Source organism: Myxocyprinus asiaticus, chromosome 40 (assembly GCF_019703515.2).
Source record: "Myxocyprinus asiaticus isolate MX2 ecotype Aquarium Trade chromosome 40, UBuf_Myxa_2, whole genome shotgun sequence".
Taxonomy (NCBI): Eukaryota; Metazoa; Chordata; class Actinopteri; order Cypriniformes; family Catostomidae; genus Myxocyprinus; species Myxocyprinus asiaticus.
The window spans coordinates 32725127-32748273 of record NC_059383.1 but is presented as its reverse complement, the minus strand read 5'-3'; the positions used below and the strand labels follow the sequence as shown (position 1 = coordinate 32748273).

General features: G+C 39.7%; 1 protein-coding gene across 3 annotated transcripts in view; it reads left to right on the top strand.

Moving 5' to 3' along the window:
* LOC127431036 (protein hinderin-like) overlaps positions 1 to 23147 on the top strand; it is a 50538-nt gene that overhangs the window by 23210 nt on the left and 4181 nt on the right. The gene's annotated exons all lie outside the window — the stretch shown is intronic.

The window sequence follows — 23147 nt, the reverse complement described above, 5'->3', positions numbered from 1 at the left end:
CAAGGTTCTTTCTTTGGATATCCCATGTTTTCCCCTGACATGGATGGGCTTCCTCATGCACACATCAATTTATTTTATTGTATTATTTAAGATTATTTAGTGCAGTGCACATTTTTACATGATTTTTATTTGTTTACATTTTTTTTTGACAAAAATGTCCTTTTAAAATATTTCATCATGTTAGATTTATTAATTTTAATTTATTAACTTTAGTTGACAAAAATAAAATTTTAGCTGACAGTAATGTGCAAAATGACAAAAACATGTCAAACTGTAACAGACAAGCAAAGTGTAACCAGATATTTGTAACATAAAAGATTTCTGAACATATATATTAAGTATAGTTTATATATATTTTATGTCTGTCTGTCAACATATACTGTATATATACAGTATATGCATACACTCAGTGACCACTTTATTAGGTACACCTGTACACCTACTTATTCATGCGATTATCTAAACAGCCAATCGTGTGGCTGCAGTTCAGTGCATAAAATCATACAGATACGGTTCAGGAGCTTCAGTTAATGTTCTCATCAACCGTCAGAATGGGGAAAAAAATGTGATCTCAGTGATTTCGACCATAGCATGATTGTTGTTGCCACACGGACTGGTTAGAGTATTTCTGTAACTGCTGATCTCTTGGGATTTTCACACAACATTCTCTGGAGTTTACTCAGAATGGTGCCAAAAACAAAAAACATCCAGTGAGCGGCAGTTCTGTGGACAAAAACGCCTTGTTGATGAGAGAGGTCAACAGAGAATGGCCAGACTGGTTCGAGCTAACAGAAAGGCTACGTTAACTCAGATAACCTTTCTGTACAATTGTTGTTAGCAGAATAGCATCTCAGAATGCACAACATGTCAAACCTTGTGGTGAATGGGCTACAACAGCAGAAGACCACGTCGGGTTCCACTTCTGTCAGCCAAGAACTGAAAGCTGAGGCTGCAGTGCAGAACTTCCTCTCACTGGATGTTTTTTTTGCTTTTTGCACCATTCGGAGTAAATTCTAGAGACTGTTGTGCATGAAAATCCCAGGAGATCAGCAGTTACAGAAATACTCTAACCAGCCCGTCTGTCACCAACAGTCATGCCAGTCGAAATCACTGAGATCACATTTTTCCCCATTCTGATGGTTAATGTGAATTTAACTGAAGCTCCTGACCGTATCTGCATGATTTTATTCAGATCAATGCTACCACGTGATTGGCTGATTAGATAATCGCATGCAGAAGTAGGTGTACAGGTGTTCCTAATAAAGTAGTCAGTAAGTGTAAGTATATATGTATATAAATAAAGCAGTTCAGTTAACAGGTGTTCAGCCCCTTCCATGACTGGATTATTTGAAAACATTCTTTCTTGCTTTTTCTTCTTTTAAAAACATCTTTAGTGCATTGTTAATATAGTTACAGTTACTTAGTTACTTACAGTTTTATTGTTTCTCGTCACATTATTTAAAATCTTTTTATTAGTGACTAAATCAAAATATCCTTCATCAAGGAACAGTTTCATCAATAATTTAGTTGATGAGATTAACACTGATCTACCACTCATCCAGACCATCTAAAGCTGTCTGAAACAACGCTGCAAATAAACTGCTGTTTTTTTTCCACTCCTTGTCTGTATAAGGAAAATGTTTAATTTTGGCACTTGACAGTTTGGTCACTCAACAAGCACTCTGATTCAGTAGAGAGGCTGCTATTCCAATTTAATGAAGAAAAAAAAAATTCCTGCAGCTCAAGAGAAGCCGCTCTGGGGAACTCAATGGAAGGACCCATACAAGTAAATACAATTTAACCACTTTGATTATAGAGTGGGTGAAAAGAGGGAAATCACAGCAATTTTGGCTCAACAACACAGCGGGGGCCAAGCCTATGTATTAACTGTGTTTTTGGACTAGCTACCTCTTTGATAGAGCATTTTAATGTAAGAATGTGGGGGCCAGTGATGTTTGGGGGAAGCAGAATAAAACAGGGGAAAAGGAGAAGCAGCAAAGGAAGAGAAAAAAAGAGCAAGCCGGTCTAGGCTGAATGCTGCGCAAGTCCTATTTGATGAGTTAAATGAAGATTTTTGCCAGCCAGCGCCGAGGCTGACAGAAGCCAAGCTGAGTCCCATTAGCTGGTGTAGCAGGGCCCAGCAGCAGGTGTAATTGAACCGAGTCTTCCAGCCTGGGCTGAAAACATGCTGCCTCCCTCAACTTAATGAGAAAGAAAGAGGACGGGAATGAATCACTGACCGCTAGCGCGAGACGCACTCTGGGATAGGGAAGGGAATTCATTACCATTTTCTTTTAACGCAGAAAGGTAATTAATGTGACAGCATGTATTTTTTCCTTCCCCAACACCCAACACGAGAGCACAAGCATGTCTCGTTTAGTGTGCCATCTCTGAAAAATTCAGATTATTTGTAACTCATTTGTAAGGCGTATTTCTTATTTATTTATTTTTTTCAAAGGCAAAAATGTACTGACTTCAGAAGTAATTGCCTTTTTTCTCTCTCCGTTATACGTCATGGTGAATATTTTGCATTAATATGTTCCTTTTTGTCTTTTTGTTTCATTAACGAGTCAGAACTTTACAGGGACTGGGGAAAATTAGTCGTCTTTGTGTGCAGCCATGATATTTGCAGTAGGCATACCAAGAGAATGTCAGATCTGACAGAGAAGTGAATACTCCTGCATAGTTGATATGTATCAGGGAACTTGAGAAGGGCCAAATGTGAACTAAGACCGGGGGCAGGGATGTGTTTCTTAATGAACAGTCAAACTGTTGAATTTCAAATGGCTGTTTCAGATTCAACTTCACCTTTCACTTTGACTTTAAGCTATTTTGAAGCATCTAGTCAAAGATATGGGACTAAATAGGCTCTGAAACTTATTTTCAATTAAACAATTCAGTAACAATTTACAATAAGGTTCTATTCATTAAAATTTGTAAATACATTAGGTATCATGAGATAAAAGTTAAAATATTTTCTTGGGGGCCTGGGTAGCTCAGCGAGTAAAGACGCTGATTACCACCCCTGGAGTCACGAGTTCAAATCCAGGGTGTGCTGAGTGACTCCAGCCAGGTCTCCTAAGCCACTGTTTCTCAACTGGTGGGTTGTGACCCAAAGGTAGGTTGCAGGTCTATTCGGACTGGGTCGCGGACAGCAGGGAAAGAACAATGCCATGGTTCTCCCACTGAAGATTTTTTGGCAGCTGCCCAAGTGATAGAGATTATTAAATGATAATATAATGTTTAATGAAGAGATTTAATGATAATCTCGCATTCAGTTATAGGCTTCTCATCTGCACTGCGATATTTTCGCGGTGCGATTTAAAGCTTTCACACGAGTGTAATGGTACCAGCTCATGCTAATGATCTGCTCTGCTCTCTGACGTGCATGTGCAACAACCGGGCTTCCCTCAATATTGCGGCATGCAGACCTCAAAACTGATGTGACCCATTTGAATTCTAGTGAGACTTTTCTAGATTAAAGCGTTACGGAGGAAGTCAATTCAAACCCATCAAACAGGCAGCCCTGACATGCCAAACAGCACTGAGGAGGAAAAGAGCAAAACTGTGCTATGCGCTAAAAAAATAAAAATCATTACACATCATCACCTTTACTAAGATTCACGATTATACATGAGTAAAAGTAACTGTTCTATTTTGAAAAAATGTTATAGTTTCATATGAAATAATCTATAGGTAGAATCTGTTAGACCTCATTTTTATATCAACATTTGCAGTTGTAGTTAACGTTATAAAATGTGTTTCGGCTTGTATTTTGTTTTTCATAAATAATATAACTTATTATTATTATTAATACTATTATTTAAGACTAGCTACATTTACCTAACCATGGTAATGAGGAGCCTTTCCTCCTGTGTAATATGTATGTTCTGTTTGAATGTTGTTTGAAATTAGGAAACAAACGGGATAATAATGGGCTCATAGCCTATAAATAAATATGCTCTTCAATTTTTAAAACAGGGGAGAGAAACATTCCTGTAACTTTTGTTGTTTACATCAACAACAAAAATAATGCCACTTGATGCATGCCCTTATACTTGAAAACCATGATCAAAACATGCAAGATAAAAGGAAATGCGACTCAGTATACATTAAATGCAGGTTATGTATTTACTATAGTGGGTCGCCACTTGACTTCCTATGTAAAATCTAGGTCCCGAAGCAAAACCAATTGAGAACCACTGTCCTAAGCAACCAAAATTGGCCGTATTGCTAGGGAGGGTAGAGTCACATGGGGTAACCTCCTTGTGGTCGATATAATGTGGTTCTCGCTCTCGGTGGGGTGCGTGGTGAGTTGTGCGTGGATGCCGCAGAGAATATCATGAAGCCTCCACACGCGCTATGTCTCCGCGGTAACGCGCTCAACAAGCCACGTGTTAAGATGCGTGGATTGACTGTCTCAGACGCGTAGGCAACTGAGATTCGTCCTCCGCCACCTGAATTGAGGCGAGTCATGACACGAGGACTTAGAACGCATTGGGAATTGGGCATTCCAAATTGGGGAGAAAAGGGGAGAAAATATATATATATATATATATATAATATATATATATATATATATATATATATATATATTTTCTTACAGCATTTAATATAATCTTGGTGAATATTGATTTATAAATGTACAATTGTTAATTTTTTTTTTCATGTTAATAATGCATTTCCTAATGTTCAAATATACAACTTCAAATGTTAAAAATGTACTAGTATATGTTGAAATTAACATTTAATCAATTGCTGTAGAAGTATTATCATTGTCAGAATGTTAACGTATGTAGTTACCTTGTTGTAAATTGTTACATTTCTATATGTATGATATGCAAATCAAACAGCTGCCGTTTTTAATCTCGACATGGTCAATAGAGGAGGGCAACCTCCTTTACACACTAATACCAAATGGTAGCATGAACTCTAACGAGATGTCCGTGCTTACGCTAACAAGCACAATGGAAAGTTTATGTATGGACGATAAATATTTTATTGTAGCCCACTGTCTGGAGGAGGGTGCCTTTGCATTATTCACAACCAAATCTGATTTGAGGAAATCAATGTAGTGTATCATTTTAGGGGTTTTGTTTTTTGAGAAGCCAGAGGTTGGACGCCACCAAACTGGCTGCCAGACCACCACAGGTCTCGCCCTAGGGTCTGATGCCGGAGTGATCAGTACTCTGAAAACTACTGACTGTCCCCATTACCCCATGCTGAATCAATACATAAGTGCTTCATTAATGTGAGGTTGCTTAAAAAGGAAAGGAAGTTTTGAAAAAACCCTCATGTAAATGAAAATGATTATTGATTTCTTGTGTCTTTTTTTGTCGCTATAACACTGCACTCAACCTGGTCCGAATAGTTTTCTTTGATTGACAGTAACCTTGAGCAATGTGAACCCAAGTGCTGGATTGTGTTCACTCTGAAAATCTGCTTTTTGCATAATAACACACTTTTTTTTTTATCTTTGGCTTTTTTTTTTTTTTTTTTCAAATACCAGGATTTTTGGTATTTTGGCAAGCAGCACTATTACTATTGCTCATACTTGGGGTTAGGAGGTTTTCATTATTTTGCAGAAAAAAAAAAAACCTGAGAAGTAATTTTGTCTGCATAATTAATCTTTCCTTCTTTTGTGACAGTTACAGTCTGTCTACTTTCTTGAGGAAGATCAACTCAAACTTTTTTTATTTTTTTATTTTTTTTATTTTATTTATTTATTTATTTTTTTTTTTTTGAAGAAAATAATGTGAGTGGTGCTTGCCCTTGCAAAACGTACTGCCACAATGCTAGGGTGCTCTGGGTGTTTGCTGTCTGGCATTGCTAGGTGGTTGCTAGTAGAGGTTGACCAATATTGGATTTTGCAGATAACTAAGTTGATGGAAAAAGCTGATAACCGATTATTTGGCCGATAGTTTTTAAAATCAATTTATTCAGTGTGTTCAACCATTTTCTAAGTCTTTCCTTACAGTGACGGGCACAGACATAAAGGCAAAAAGAATCCAAAATGCTTACAATTCCAAATGCAGCTTATAATGCCACTGAAATTCCAATACTAACCAGATAAAATTAAGATTTAATATCTTTAAAAATGTGCTTATCTGGAGGTGAGAAACTACCATGAAAACAGAAACTGAAAGGGCTTCACTCGGTTTTTCGCTAAAATAAAAGATTGATTTAAATGAAAAAAAAAAAAATTTTCTCCCCAATTTGGAATGCCCAATTTCCAATGCGCTTTTAAGTCCTCATGTGGCGTAGTGACTCGCCTCAATCCAGGTGGCAGAAGACGAATCGCAGTTGCCTCCACGTCTGAGACCGTCAATCCATGCATCTTATCACGTGGCTTGCTGAGTGCGTTACCGCGGAGACATGGAGCATGTGGAGGCTTCACGCTATTCTCCGTGGCATCCACACACAACTCACCACGTGGCCCACCAAGAGCGAGAACCACACTTTAGCAACCACGAGGCGGTTACCCCATGTGACTCTACCCTCCCTAGCAACCGGGCCAATTTGGTTGCTAGGAGACCTGACTGGAATCACTCAGCATGCCCTGGATTTGAACTCGTGACTCCAGGGGTGGTAGTCAGTGTCTTTACTTGCTGAGCTACCCAGGCCTCCTGTTGTGCAACACTTCCACAAAAATAACTCCAATGTTGTGTTTTGGATTGTGTGGTGAGGATATGTATAAAAGCACTTCATTTGATAAACAATGGAAATTTATGTTGAAAATTAATTGTTCTATTGTCATTAGATTTAACTTTTATTTAAATCATTTGTTTAGAGACCCTTTTTATGATTAAATTGAATTAAACTGTCAACTACCAAATAAAAAAAAGGAAAAACACAGAGTTTATGCAAAAAATAAAACTGAATAAAAAAATAAAATAAAAAGGATTTCATAGGGGCCTAGTTTTGTATTTACTGTATACATTTCACCAGATTACTTTTTTTATTTTTTATTATTATGATTCACCAGATGTGAAGGATACAAGATGTATGTGCTGACAGGAGTTTCTCCATATACTCACATTTTCTTTGCATGCCCTCTCTTCAATTTAGAACACTTGATAATCTATTCAAAATAATAAAATATGCATTAAAGTGAGTATAAAAATATGGATGAATATTGTCAATTATAAGAGTTGCTGAGGCTGGTTGCTCACTGGTTCAAGTCAAAAGCGCCCACCTCCAATTGTCTCTGATATGTCTATGATATTCTGTTCCAAAACTCTTAACCCTCAGCCCCCTTTTTTCGAACACCTAAGTATTAAACGTTGGCATTTAACCTGTCACTTATTGTTTATGGACATGATTGATACCTCAAATTATGTGGCTTGTTGAGGAGAGGTGTGCTACAATTGTTCTAAACAATCGGACTTCGCTTGACAAAAATTCCATGGACTTACATTGAAGGAGGTACCAGAGACAGTGGGCTTTTTGATTTGGGCCAGAAAGCACATATTCCTTAGCAGCCACTCAGAACACCCTAGCAACCGCATAGCAACATGTTAAACCACTCAGACAATCTTGCACACTGGCAACTGCCCACAACACCCTAGAATTGTGGTGGTGAGTTTTGCATGGCCAAGCACCACTCAAGTTTTTTTTTTTTTTTTTTTAAATGTAAAAATCTAGTTCTCGCCCTTGAGAGTGGACAGTAAGAAGAAGAAAGTAGATGAGGTATGTAGTCAGACTGATAAAGCTCCACAACCTCTTGGTTTTATTCCGCAAGAGTTGTCAAAACAATACACTTAACGAACCTTGTCCTTTAAAAAAAAAAAAAAAAAAGACTCCACCTTTAAAATGAACCTAAGCAGTCTTTCACCATCTTTTGTAAACACTCCACTTCACAAAAGGAACAATAAAAATAAAAAATAAAAAACTATCTTTTCAGGGCTGTTTTGATGGACCCCAAATGAGAAATGTCAGTGTTCCTGCATTCAGCCTGTGCCTCTTCTTAGTTCACTATTGATTGAGAGGAAATTGACATGTGGTTTTGTCTGTATTTGTATTTGTCTGTAGGGTTTTTATATTACTGTTTGGGCTACAAATGAAAGGGCCACTCAAGCGTGATGGACATTTTTAATGAGAACAGTAAAATAACTGGAGTTTGAGGGAGTGGAAACTGATAAACCGTCTTTTGTTTGGCTTTATTGAAGTAGAACCAGAATCTTTCAGTATGTCTGTCTTCCTCTCTCGCTCTCTCTCAGATGTGAATAGGAGCTTTTTTGTTTTTCTGACTTCTTGTTCCCAGTGCCTAGCTGATCCATTGAATGAACAGAGAGCGTTGAGGTTTGGGATTAGCAACCCTCCCCTTAAGTGATATTAATGTCTCATGGTCATTCGCCAGTGAACCTTGTCAAAAGCAATGAAAGCGTTTCGGTAAATATGACTGCCAAACACATTAGCATTCTCTCCGGCAATTTCCTCCTACCAACGCCCTAACACCCCCCTCCCCCGCCCAAACTACACCTACCCCATCCCTTGTTATAGATTGTGACTGGTGGTAAGAGATGCATTATTCATATTGCCGATGTCGTCCGTTGATGGATGGCTGTTTGAGAGGCCTGTCCGTTAAATAAATCAACAAATAAAAATGCTAATTCTCACATTTCAAGAGGGAGCCTTGCCAAAGTCCCACCCCATCAGCCATCCACCCTCTATGTATGCCCACGCTCTTTCTTTCTGTTTTCCCTCTTATGCAGATGCACGAAAAATCATTGGATGGCTATCGATTGTCATTCGCTGAAATAACGAAATGAGATTCCCGGATTTGGACATTACTATCATTGGTACAGGATGAATGTCAATGAAACCTAGATTCAAGTTTCAGGCTTAAAAGCAAAACATAAAGCAGCCTGATCTATTATGTTGTCGTAAAATATTTGTAACTTTTTATCGTGGGTATACCAACGTTACCAAATGGAGTTTTCAGATAGTTTTCACGGACGCTTCATGGTCCTTCATTGGTCAGCAAACAGATAGTCTCCCTCAAACTGATGTCATTGATTGAACCAATGTTGTTGTGTCAGGCTGGTAAACAATAATCAAGCAACGCCACAGTGATAGTGCCACAGTGTTTTGCATTTTATGGGGGAATCAACCTACAAATGGCTTAAGCTGAAATAGGAGAAAGTATTCATCAGTCTGAAAAATTACACACTTCACCGTTAACTGTGCATTTATGCTATAACTTTTATGCAACTGTTTTTGTGATTGAGAAAAATCTACCTGTACAATATAATACAGTGTAATTGCTGTCAGTGGTTGCTTACAGAGAGGGTGGCCACTGCAAGATATGGAGAAGGCAGCTTTGTCTTGTCATGTCAGTTGGCAGAAAAGATACCCAAAATCATTCCTTTGCAATGAGCCAGTGTTTAAAATATCTCAAAATGGCATGGAGAGGACATACAGTGTTGAAGATGGATTCTAATTTTGCCTTGCCCTGATGTGTGAAGTGAGATCAACTGGCCTGTAGTCCTTAGGGAATTGGGGGCGCCCAAGCTTTGGCACTAGAACAATGCAGGATGTCTTTCAGAGCTAGGACACCTTCATCAGTTTCAGCGAGAGGGAGAACGGATCAAGTCAAGTCATTTTTATTTGTATAGCACTTTTAACAACACACATTGTTTCAAAGCATCTGTACAGGATATCATGCATTAACAAAAACAAAAAATGAAACTGTTATAACTATAATGTCTAACAATGATCATTGTGTAGTTTGATTAAATATGATTGTAAAATGTGTATAGAAATTAAATAATTGTATTTAGAACCCCTGTGAGCAAGCAGAAGGCGACTGTGGCAAGAAACACAAAACTTCATAAGATGTTTCTGGTTCCGGCAGACCTAACTAAAGCAGCTTAATTGTGAGTTGAAGGATAAATTAGGTGTATGCCTGGCTAAATAGATGAGTCTTTAGTCTAGACTTAAACTGAGTGAGTGTGTCTGCATCCCAAACAATGTTAGGGAGAGTATTCCATAGTTTAGGAGCCAAGTATGAAAAGGACTTACTTTTGTGGATTTTGATATTCTTGGAATTATTAACAAGCCAGAATTTTGTGATCATAATGAACGTGATGGAATATAGTGTCACAGAAGGTCACTTAAGTACTGTGGAGCTAGACCATTCAAAGCTTTGTATGTAGTTAACAGAATTTTAAAATTAATATGAAATTTAACAGGTAGCCAATGTAACGACGATAAAATTGGGCTAATGATCATATTTCTTGGTTCTAGTCAGCACTCTGGCAGCTGCATTTTGAACCAATTGAAGTTTATTTATTGAACTTGCTAGACATCCTCTCAGTAATGTATTACAATAATCTAGTCTTGAGGTCATGAACGCATGAATTAATGTTTCAGCATCAGCAACAGAGAGCATGTGTTGTAATTTAGCAATATTTCTCAGGTGGAAGAATGCTTTTCTACAAACATTAGAAATGTGATTTTCAAAGGACAGATTTGTATCAAATATAACACCTAAGTTCTTTGCTGAAGAAGATGATGTAACAGTACATCCATCGAGAGTCAAATGATATTTTAGTGGCTTATTTTTTGAGGTTTTTGGTCCAATCATTAATACCTCTGTTTTGTCGGAATTGAGTAGAAGGAAATTTCTGGACATCCAATCTTTGATTTCATTGATACACTCTGCTAATTTGGAGAATTGTGAATTTTCGTTGGGTTTAGAAGAAATATAAAGTTGGGTATCGTCGGCATAACAGTGGAAACTTATTCCATGATTCCTGATAATATCTCCCAGTGGAAGCATGTTTAAGGAGAAAAGCAGAGGTCCTTAAACTGATCCCTGTGGCACTCCATACTTTTGTTTGATTTGACAATTCCTTGTTTACACATACAAAGTGGTAGCGGGCTAATAAATAGGACTTAAACCATGCTAATGCAAGTCCACTAATGCCAACATAATTCTCCAGCCTATTCAAGAGAATCTCGTGTTCTATCATGTCGAAGGCAGCACTAAGATCTAAAATCACTAGAAGAGAAATGCAGCCGTGATCAGATGACAAGAGCAAGTCATTTGTAACTCTGATAAGTGTAGTCTCTGTACGGTGATGGGGCCTAAATCCTGACTGAAATTGTTCATATATTCCATTTCTCTGTAGAAATGAGCATAGTTGGGAGGACACAACCTTTTCTAGTATTTTCAACATAAATGGTAGATTTGAAATCGGTCTGTAATTAGCCAATTCTCTAGGATCAAGCTGTGGCTTCTTAAGCGGTTTGATAACTGCCATTTTGAAGTTTCTTGGGACATGTCCTAAGGATAGCGAGGAGTTAATAATATTAAGAAGAGGTTTTGAGATTACTGGGAATACCTATTTTAAGAGCTTAGTTGGTATTGGATCTAACAAACATGTTGTGGCTTTTGATTTTTTGATTAGTTTTGTTAGCTCTTCATGACCTATGACAGCAAAGGATTGAAGTTGCTTGTGAGCAAAATTATATGACACTGTTTTCTGAGGTGCTGTGACAGTTGATTGCATAGTTCCAATTTTATTTCTGATTATTTCAATTTTATCAGTAAAGAAATTCATGAAGTCATTACTATTGTGCTGCGACGGAATATCTGGTTCAGTCGATGCTTTATTCCTAACCAATTTAGTCACAGTTCTGAATAAACACCTAGGATTGTTGTGGTTATTTTCTATGAGTTTGCTAAAATATGCTGCTGACCTGGCAGCTTTTAGTGCCTGTCTGTAGCTACAGACACTGTCCTTCCATGCACCGCAAAATACCTCTAATTTTGTATTCTTCCACTTGTGCTTCATTTTCCGAGCTGCTCTCTTGAGAGCATGAGTGTGATTATTGTACCACGGTGCGCGACTTAATTTTCTTTAATCGAAGGAGGGCGACGATGTCAAGAGTGCTAGAGAAAACTGTATTTATATTTTCTTTTATTTCATCAAGTTCTTCTAGACTTTTTGGCTTACTGAGTATGTTAGACAATTCTGAATGATTATTAGTGAAGCTATTTTTAGTGGTCGAAAGAATAGTTCTACCTGAATGATAGCATGGTGTAGATTAAGTGACATTAGCTGATTGCAACAAACAATAATTTATAATTATAATTTTCTTTATTCATCACACATTTGCACATATACAGTGAAATTCTTCTTTTTCACATATCCCAGCTAGGCTGGGGTCAGAGTGCAGGGTCAGCCATGTCACATGCGCCCCTGGAGCAGATAGGGTCAAGGGCCTTGCTCAAGGGCCCAACAGTGGCATCTTGGCGGTGCTGGGGCTTGAACCCCCGACCTTCTGATCAGTAACCCAGAGCCTTAACCGCTGAGCTACCACTGCCCCTAAACAAGAGATGAGGTAATGATCTGAGATGTCATCACTCTGCGGTAGAATTTCTATAGTATCAACATCAACTCCGCATGACAGAATTAAATCTAGTTTATGATTATGGTGATGAGTTGGTCCTGTCACATTTTGTCTGACTCCAAGAGAATTGAGAATATTGATAAATGCTAATCCCAATGTGTCATTTTCATTATCTATGTGAATGTTGTAGTCACCAACAATTAAATCTCTATCTACATTAACTACTAGATCAGATAGAAAATGTGCAAATTCACCAAGGAATCCAGAGTAAGGCCCGGGTGATCTATATACTGTAGCAAGGGCAAAAAATATATTTTATTTAGATCTGACGGTGTCATATTAAGTATTATCAGTTCAAAAGACTTAAACTTATATCCTGTCCTCTGAGTAACACCAAAAACTTCACTGTAAATTGTAGCAACACCTTGTCCTCGACCCTTCAGACGAGGCTCATGTTTATAACAGTAACCTGGAGGAGTAGATACATTTAAACTAATATATTCATCCGGTTTAAGCCAGGTTTCAGTCAAATAGAGCACATCCAAACTATGATCTGTAATTATTTCATTTACAATCAGTGCTTTGGTAGAAAGAGATCTAATGTTTAGTAGCCCTAGTTTTATATGATGCTTATCTTTTTTGTGTTTTGAGACAGACACAGTCTCTATGTGATATCTAGGTGATACAGTCTCTGTGTTGTAGTTTATGTGACCTATGTGATGTCTCAAGGTAGCTAGCAGATGTTCAGTCTACTTCCTGACCTAGGCCCCAGTTAGTCAAATACTATCATAATTTTTTTGTTATTAACAATTTTTATTGATTCCATTCATAAGACAAACACAACATAAAATGCAGAATCAATTATATACATTAAACCCCTCCCCCCGAACACCCACCCAACACAAACACACTACAGTGGTCACCAACAATTAGAACATTAAAAAAAAAAAAAAAAAAAAAAAAAAATTACATAAAAAAAGTATACTTTAAAAAAACAAGAATGCACATACACATCTAAACTAGAAATCCCTCTCCAATTCCCTCAGATCAAATATCCACACCACTTCCTATCAAACAAATCCCATTTTCAAATCCTTCTAAAAATCACCTCCACGAATGCTGCCACCATGCCCATCTCCCCGCACCACTCCCGAAACGAGGGTGCCCCAGCCGACTTCCACCCCCTGAGGATGATTTGTCTGCTGATCATAACTCCGGCTAGGACCCAACTTTTTAAATGACTATCCCCAATATTAATGACCGCCCCATCGCCTGAAATACAGAGTCTGGGGCAAAATGAAAATTGAGTGTCCAATATGTCACACATAAAGCTCTGAACCCTCATCCAAAATTCTTGGATCTTAACACATCCCCAAAAAACATGGGTTGTGTCCCCATCTTCTGATTGGCATCGCCAGCAGGTGGGTGTGTCTTTAAGACCAAGCCTATACAATCTAGAGGGTGTCCAATAGACTCAATGTAAAATCTTAAATTGCTTCAGACGCACCCTTGCATCTTTAGATGTAGACTGGACGTTTTTTAGAATCCTAGCCCACACTTCCTCCTCCAATACCAAGTTTAAATCTTTCTCCCATAATCTCTTAAGAGAAGTTAAAGCTTCATCCCCCAGACTCTAAATTAACAGGAAGTAATACACTGATGCCTCATGACCTTTTCCAAAAGCAGTAATCACCACTTCCAGAGTATCTGCTGCTTTAGGGGGTGTATGCTACTCCCAAAAATAGTACAGAGCAGGTGGCGCAGCTGTAAATACCTAAAGAACTGAGAACTGGGAATCCTAAAATGTTGAACCATATTTTCAAAGGATCTCAACACTCCACTCTCATAAAGGTCACCGAGCGTATTAACCTCCCTCACAATCCACTCTGACCAGTAGAAAGGGGACTTATTAATACATCAATTTGGGTTCAGCCATATGCTCGAGGCAACATTTAAATAAATGTCCGAATTAAACACTCTGGACACTTTTGTCCATACTGCGTGCAAATGCGAGATAATGGGTGTAACTTAACTTCTCCGGTTAGTTTAATAGAAAGGCTTTGCAATGGCAAAATAGGGGCAAGAACTTCCTGTTCAATACAAAATCAGGGAGGGGCTCTCTCAGGTGGAAGCAACCAATGAGCCAAATGTTTTAGACCGAATGCATAATAATAAAGCAAAATCTTGGGTAGGCCTAGCCCACCTTTGTCAATCGGCCTATGTAATTTATTAAAATGTAATCTGGGATGCTTACCATTCCAAATGAAGGACTTTGCTATGCTATCAAATTGCTTGAAATAAGAGATGGGGACATCTACAGTGAGAGATTGTAGCAGGTAGTTGAATTTTGGAATACAATTCATTTTAATAACATTAACCTTCCCAATCATAGATAAATGTAATGAAGCCCACCTGCCCATTGCTCAAAAACCTTTTTATTAAGGGGTCAAAATTAACTAACTAAATCACAAAAATTTGCTGGGAATAAAATGCCCAAATACTTAATGCCCTGTTTGGGCCACTGGAAGGCGCCCGTCTGAAAAGCCGTTACTGTGCAGTACGCTGTCAGAGCCAAAGCTTCGGATTTAGACCAATTGACTCTGTATCTTGAGAACTTAGAAAAGGAATTAATAATTCTGTGGGGGCAAGGCATATATCTAGTGGGGTCGGAGATGAATAATAAAAATATAATCTGCGTAAAGCAAAAGATTATGCGCCATACCTCCCGCCACCACCCCTGGAAAATCATCTCCCTTTCTTATCGCAGCTGTTAATGGTTCCAGGGCAAGACAGAACAATAATGGGGAAAGAGGGCAACCCTGCCTGGTGCCCCTATCCAGAGTAAAATAATCTGAAATTAATCCATTTGTTTGTACCGCCACTACCGAGTGTCTATAAAGTAACTTAATCCATCCAATAAAAGTATTCCAGAACCCGTATATTTCCAAAATCTTAAAAAGATAATCCCATTCTACCATATCAAATGCCTTTTCGGTGTCAAGTGAGATGGCGACGACTGGAGTCTGCTCATTCGCCACTGACCACATAATATTGATGAAACGCCTAATGTTCAGAATCAGAATCAGATTTATTGCCAAGTATGCTTACACATACAAGGAATTTGTCTTGGTGACAGGAGCTTCCAGTGTACAACAATACAAAAACAATACAAAAACAACAGCAAGACATAGATAATAATAATAAAAAAAATAATTATACACATACATACATACATACACACATACACATAGGTAGTGCAAATCTAATACAATCTGTTATCTGTTATGTACAGTGCAAATACAGATCTGTTATGTACAGTGCAAATGTTTTTCTCAGAGGAATGAAATGGCAGAAAAGGTCGGATGTGTTGGATAAATATAAAAAAGATTAAACTGTGTATTGCACATAGTTATTGCTCAATGGGCAAATTACCTGTTCATGAGATGGATAGCCTGAGGGAAAAAACTGTTCCTGTGCCTGACGGTTCTGGTGCTCAGAGTTCTGAAGCGTCGGCCAGAAGGCAACAGTTCAAAAAGGTAGTGGGCAGGGTGAGTGGGGTCCAGAGTGATTTTTCCAGCCTTTTTCCTCACTCTGGAAGTGTATAGTTCTTGGAGGGGGGGGGGGGGGGGGGGAGGGCAACCAATAATCCTCTCAGCAGTCCGAACTGTCCTTTGTTGTCTTCTGATGTCTGATTTAATAGCTGTACCAAACCAGACAGTTATTGAAGTGTAGAGGAAAACTGTATCAGCAGCACCTGTGGCAGGTTGAATTTCCTCAGCTGGCGAAGGAAGTACAACCTCTGCTGGGCCTTTTTCACAATGGAGTCAATGTGGGTCTCCCACTTCAGGTCCTGTGAGATGGTAGTGCCCAGGAACCTGAATGACTCCACAGCTGCCACAGTGCTGTTTATAATGGTGAGGGAGGGGTCAGTGTTGGGGTGTTACTCCTAAAGTCCACAGTGATCACCACCGTTTTGAGCGTGATCAGCTCAAGGTTGTTTTGACTGCACCAGACAGCCAGCTGTTCAATCTCCCTTCTGTATGCCTCAGGACATCTGGACCTGAAGCTTTCCTCGTCTTTTGTTTCCAAAAGACGCGGCTCACATCATCTTCACAGATCTTAAGTGCAGGTTGAGTAGCAGGAAGGGGGGAGGAGGGGGGTTGCAGCAGGTGTTGGTGTTTGTGTGAAATGAAGGTCAGAGTGGGTGTGGGGTGTGAGATTGGGCCTTTCAAATCTGCAGTAGAACACTTTCAGGTCGTCAGCCAGTTGTTGGTTCCCAACAGGGTTGGGGGTAGGAGTCCTGTAATTTGTGAGTTGTTTCATGCCACTCCACACTGATGCAGGGTCGTTAGCTGAAAACTTGTTTTTCAGCTTCTCAGAGTATCTTCTTTTAGCCACTCTGATATCCTTGTTCAGTGTGTTCCTGGCCTGATTGTACAAGACTTTATCCTCACCCCTGTAAGCATCCTCTTTGGCCTGACGAAGCTGCCTGAGCTCTGCTGTAAACCATGGTTTGTCATGGTTGAACTTTAAATAAGTCCTAGTAGGAATGCACATATCCTCACAAAAACTGATATATGATGTAACAGAATCTGTGAGCTCGTCCAGGTCTGTGGCTGCAGCCTCAAAAACACTCTGTGCAATCGAAGCAGGCTTGTAGTTCTCGCTCTGCTTCATTGGTCCATCTCTTTACAGTCCTTACTACTGGCTTGGTTGATTTTAATTTCTGCCTGTAGGTTGGAAGAAGATGAACCAGACAGTGATCAGAGTCCCAAAGCTGCTCTAGGGACAGAGCGATATGCATCCTTTATTGTTGTGTAACAATGATCCAGTATGTTCCTGTTTCTGTTGGGGCATGTAAAGTGCTGTTTGTATTTGGGCAGTTCACATGTGAGATTTGCTTGTTAAAATCCCCAAGAATAATAATAACTTTAGTCCGGGTATTGTTGTTCTGTATCTGTGATTTGATCAGCCAGCTGTTGCAGCGCTGTGTTCAAACACGTGTTTGGCGCGATATACACACTCACCAGAATAAACGAGGAAAACTCTCGCAGCAAGTAGTAAGGCTTACAGTTCATAAAGAGCGCTTCCAAATTAGGACAGCAGATCCTCTTTAACGTTGTTACATCTGTACACCAACTTTCACTGATGTAAAAGCATGTACCACCGCCTCTCGTTTTCCCCGTTAACTCTACGATGCGATCTATTCTGAACAACTGAAAGCCCAGCAGATGTAATGCACTGTCCGGAATGGCTTCACTCAGCCAGGTTTCTGTGAAGCACAAGGCAGCAGAGGTTGAAAAGTCCTTATTTGTGCGGGTGAGGAGATGTAGTTCGTCCGTTTTGTTAGGAAGAGAGCGGAGATTCGCTAAGTGAATACTCGGCAGTGCTGTTCGAAATCCATGCCGATGGAGTTTGACCAGCACACCGGCTCGTCTCCCTTGCCTGCGTCTTTTGAACAGCAGAGCTGTGCCTCCAACTAAAATGTCCAGCAAAACGTCTGAATATTAGAAAACCGGGAAAAGATTGTCTGGTATATGCTGTCGAATATTCAGCAGTTCGTCTCTGGTAAAACTGACTGGAAAAAGATTACTAAACACAGGACAAACAAACAAAAACAACAAAACAATAGGAGTGCTCCAAAACAATAGGAGCGCTCCACACCGAGGCAGCCATCCGCGGCGCCATCATGATGATCATAATGTTATCAGAAGAGCTGCGGCCCCGAATAAACCCCACCTGATCTATATGTATAAGAGATGTAATAACTTAATGGCTAGCCAAAATTTCTGACAATATTTTACGTCTAGCTGGATCAGGGAAATTGGACAGTAACTCTTACACTCACTTGGTTCTTTGTCCTTTTTTAAGAATCGGACTGATCCGGGCTTGTGTCATGGTTAGCGGAAGCTTTATATTCTTTAATGATTCCATATAAACTTCTTACAAAAGTGGAGCCAGTTCTGTAGCATAAGATCTAAAAAATTCAGCGGCAAGGCCTTAATTACCTTGCCAAGCTCCTCCAAGGTTATCTCAGAATCAAGAGAATTTTTTTGCTCAGTTGTCAGTTTAGGGAGTTCTAATGGTTCCACAAAGTTTCTAATATTTTCATCAGTAGACAAAGACGTGGAGCTATAGAGATCAAGATAGAATTCTTCAAAAGCATTATTAAAATCAGTGGTCGAGGTAAAAATTTCACCACCAGCAGATTTCACTGAGGGAATGGTAGAAAAAGACTCTCTCTGCTTTATATATCTAGCCAAAAGCTTCCCTGCTTTGTCCCCCAACTCAAAGTATGACTGTCTTGCCCTGAATAGCCAAAACTCCACCTTCCGCGACAAAATAGTATATCTGTACTTCAATCGGGTCAATTCTCTGAGGCCATTAGATGACATTCGGCGCTTCAGCTCTGCCTCTGCACTTTTAATATTCCCTTCCAACTCCACGAGTTCTCGTGCTTTGGATTTTTTGATGAATGAGGCATACTGTATGATCCGACCCCTAAGAACCGCCTTAAGTGCCTTCCAAGCCACGCCCACAAAGGATACTGAGGACCAGTTGGTCTCCATTTAATCATTGATTTCAGCCTTTAACATTTGTTGGAATTCAGGATTTTGCAAAAGGGATACATTTAAAGCGCCAACTATATGATTTCTTTTTCTCCGTATGTGGCAACACCTCTAAACTCACCAGGACGTGATCTGAGACCAAGATGTTTCCAATTGAGCAATCAACAACAGATGAAATGAGAGAATTTTTTTTTTTTGGGGGGGGGGATTTTTCCCCTTTTTCACCCAATTTGGAATGCCCAATTCCCAGTGCGCTTTTAAGTCCTCGTGGTAGCGTAGTGATTCGCCTCAATCCAGGTGGCGGAGGATGAATCCCAGTTGCCTCCTCGTCTGAGACCATCAACCCACGCATCTTATCATGTGGCTTGTTGAGCGCATTGCCACGGAGACATAGCGTGTGTGGAGGCTTCACGCCATCCACCGCGGCATCCATGCTCAACTCACCACGCGCCCCACTGAGAACGAACCACATTATAGCGACCACGAGGAGGTTACCCCATGTGACTCTACCAACCCTAGCAACCGGGCCAATTTGGTTGCTTAGGAGACCTGGCTGGAGTCACTCAGCACACCCTGAGATTTGAACTAGCAAACTAGCGATCTCCAGGGGTGGTAGCCAGCGTCTTTTACCACTGAGCTACCCAGGTCCCCTGAGGGACTTAGATATTAAAAAATCTATTCTAGAATAAATCTTATGGACTGATGGAAAAAAATGTATGGTCCCTACCGGATGGGTTCAAAAGTCTCCAAATATCTGTAAGACCAAGATTTTTACACATCCTGTGACGCGTCAGTGTTGCTCTAGGGTGCTTACAAACTTTTGCTTCACTATGATCAAGGACGGAGTCCATCAATAGATTAAAGTCTCCTCCCAATATTATATCATGAGGGGTGCCAGCGGCTTGCAACATCCCTTCAAGATCTATAAAAAAGCCCTGATCATCAGCGTTAGGTGTGTAAATATTAGCCAAAATCAAACTTAGCCCCTGAATTTCTGCTTAAACAATAATGACTGTTCCTAATTTATATTTAATCTGTTTGAGGCATTTGAATTGTAGATGCTTACTTATCAGTGTGATGACTCCCCTGCTCTTACTTGAGGCAGCACTAAAGAAAACATGTCCACCCCATATCTTCCCAAATTTTTCAGCTTCCTGTGGGGAAAATATCCATTTCTTGAAGAAACAATATATCATATTTCTTATTTAAGAAGAGAAATAACTTTCCTTCTTTTTATGGGGTGCCCTGATCCATTCACATTCCTCGTGGAGAGAGACAATCCACTCATACTAACATTTGACATTTTGATATATTAGAAAAAATAGATTGTGTGTCAAAAATAAAATTATAAAGACCACATTCCATATTAGTGCAACAATCAAACCCCAAACTTCCCCCCGAACCAAACAAACAGAAAAAAGAAAAACGTGTGCATTAACCCAGCACACGACAGCGCCAACCGGCGTCTATCCCTCTAAACTCAAACAGTCCATGTACACCTACGAGAGACCCTGCGACAGCTTTGCCGTCTGATTACTCAAGTCTGGTGTTTCTATACAAATTTTGTAAAACAGAATTAAACAACAGAAGATAATCTATAAAACAAACTCCAGCCAATAGGCGGGATAAACACAAAGAACTGTCCCAAAGGTGTGTTCCTCCACAAAAAAAAACTCCAGCCTCTAGCGGAACCAGCACACACACACAAAAAAAAAAAAAATCAAGTGGATGTTCAGTGAGTCGGTTCACTTGGCTGCAACGTGAGAACCACAAAATAACTTAATCCTTGATCCACCGAATTTCCTTCACCTCTCCAGCCAAATTGACTCCCTGGCTCGAGGCCTCCGGAGGAACGTCAGCTTGAGCACGTAAGTGCCTTTTAATGACTCCAGAGCCCGAGGATTTTGAATTCTTTGACATATTATCTTCCTAGAACAGTTATGAATCAGGGTGTATTGAATCTCACCAGTTTATGACACAAAAAGTATCAAAACTAGCCAAGTACGCGGAGCTTGCCGTACACGTCCAAACCTCGCATGGCGTCATGTGACTCTCAAATACTCTCATTATTAAGACTATGAGCCAAATTACTAGAGAGGAGAGCGGCACCTTCCCTGGAGGGATGGAGTCCGTCTCTCTTTAGCAGGTCAGGTCTACCCCAAAAATTCTTCCAGTTGTCTATAAATCCTGTGCTATTCTCCAGACACCACTCAGACATCCAGCTGTTCAGTGACACTAATCTACTATAAACCTCGTCACCACGACAAGCAGGGAGGTGACCAGAGCATAATTACAGTGTCTGACATTGTTTTTGGAAGTTCACACACCTCTTTAACATTATCTCTAGTGATCTCCGACTGGCGAAGCCGGACATCATTAGTGCTGACATGAATAAGCCGGACATCATTAGTGCCAACATGAATAACAATTTTAGAAAATCTTCGTTTAGCATTAGCCAGCACTTGTAAATTTGATCTGATGTCAGACGCCTGAGCCTCTAAAATGCATTTAACAATGTTGGCTGGAGTCTTTCTTTCCACGTTCCTTACAATAGAATCACCAATTATTAGGGCCCTTTCAACATGATTCTCAGTGGGTGCATCACTGAGTGGGGAGAATCGATTGGAAACCCTAACAGGAACGGGAGAGTGGTGTTGCTTTGCTGAGCGAGTATGCCGCTGAGACGTCACCCAATTGCCCTGCTGTGGTGGCTCTTCAGCCAGAACCAAAGTGTGTGTGTTGGTTGCTGTACTACCGAAACAGTATCTACCGGCTTCTCTTTCTCACTGACCTCCACTAGTGTTTGGATGCGTGTCTCTAACTCATTAATCTTCTCCGTCAGCCTGACTAATTCCTTAAATTTATCACAGGTAAATCCCTCACTGCTGATGGAAGAAACTATAGAAAACATGTGGCATGCAATGCAGGAAGAAATAACATGAGAGAATGCCATGACTTACAGCAATTGTTTGTTGTTGTTGTTGTTATGGTTGTTCTTGAGCGGTGAGTGTTTGAGATCGATGTGGTTCCTAATCAGCAAATGTTTGAGATTGATGCAATAATCCGTGTAAAACACAGTGGAGAAAAACTAATGCACGCAGTTGAGATGCGAGATGTAGACAAGCGAAAAAAAAATGAAAAAATGAGAGAAACAGGTGCGCGCGGTATAAGACACACAGATGAAACAGTAGAAAAGCGGAAAAATCTGAAGCATGCGGTAAAATGGCAAAGGATAAAATGATGAACGTATAAGAATAAGCAATGCTAAGCAAGCTAGCAAGTAGGGCTGCCCCTGACCAAAAATGTTCCTAGTCAACTAGTAGTCGTTAGTTTAAGCCATTAATCGACTAGTTGTTGCACGTTTATAATATTAATTTAATTACTTGGGGGGCATCAGAAAATGGTTTGAGTTCCAGGGCTGAGAAAAATGTTATAAGTAACATTGCTAACAGTGTTCTACATTACAGAGAAATACTAAACGTAATAATGAGAAATTTTACAAGTGCATGCACGTAGCGAGCCGCAGCGACACCGGCAAAAGCGGTAATGATTCTGAATGTGTCGGAAAAACCAGCAAGGAGACTGTCTGAACATTTTGTTAATTAGAGAGAAATGCACATTAGGTGTTGTGCCGACAGATGATGATCTCGGCGATCGACGATGGTCAGAGTGATTGCCAATAGCTGATGCCTTTGATGATGTAAAGACGATATTAGGCTCGTTTTCCCATTAATGTATTACATTTTTATGTAGAGCCGAGGAGGGCCGGGCTGGAATGACGCCGGTCCCCAATCAGCCTGATGGGGCGCGCGAGGGCTAAAGGCGGCTGGGGACGATGGTTCGAGAGAGAGAGAATTACAGGCAGCTGTACTGTATGTGTGTTTATGGTTGTGTTTTTGTTTAAGTTTATTATTCAACTATTATTTATATTCTAAAGCCGGTTCTCGCCGCCTCCTTTCCCTCGAACCCCTTTACATATTATTAGTAGTATTATTAGGCTATTATTATTATCAAATTAATTTTACAAAAAATTTGCCCGTAGAGACAGACATGCGCTTGAAGAAACGCACTTTATTAAATTATTAATAATTAAAATTATTAATAAAAGGTTCTCACTCTTTCTTTGTTTCAGTCTTCTGAATCTTTTGAGTATCGTCTATGAGTGCTGCAAATGATCTCAAACATCACTTTGAGTTCAGTTTGCTTTATTTCCGCAGA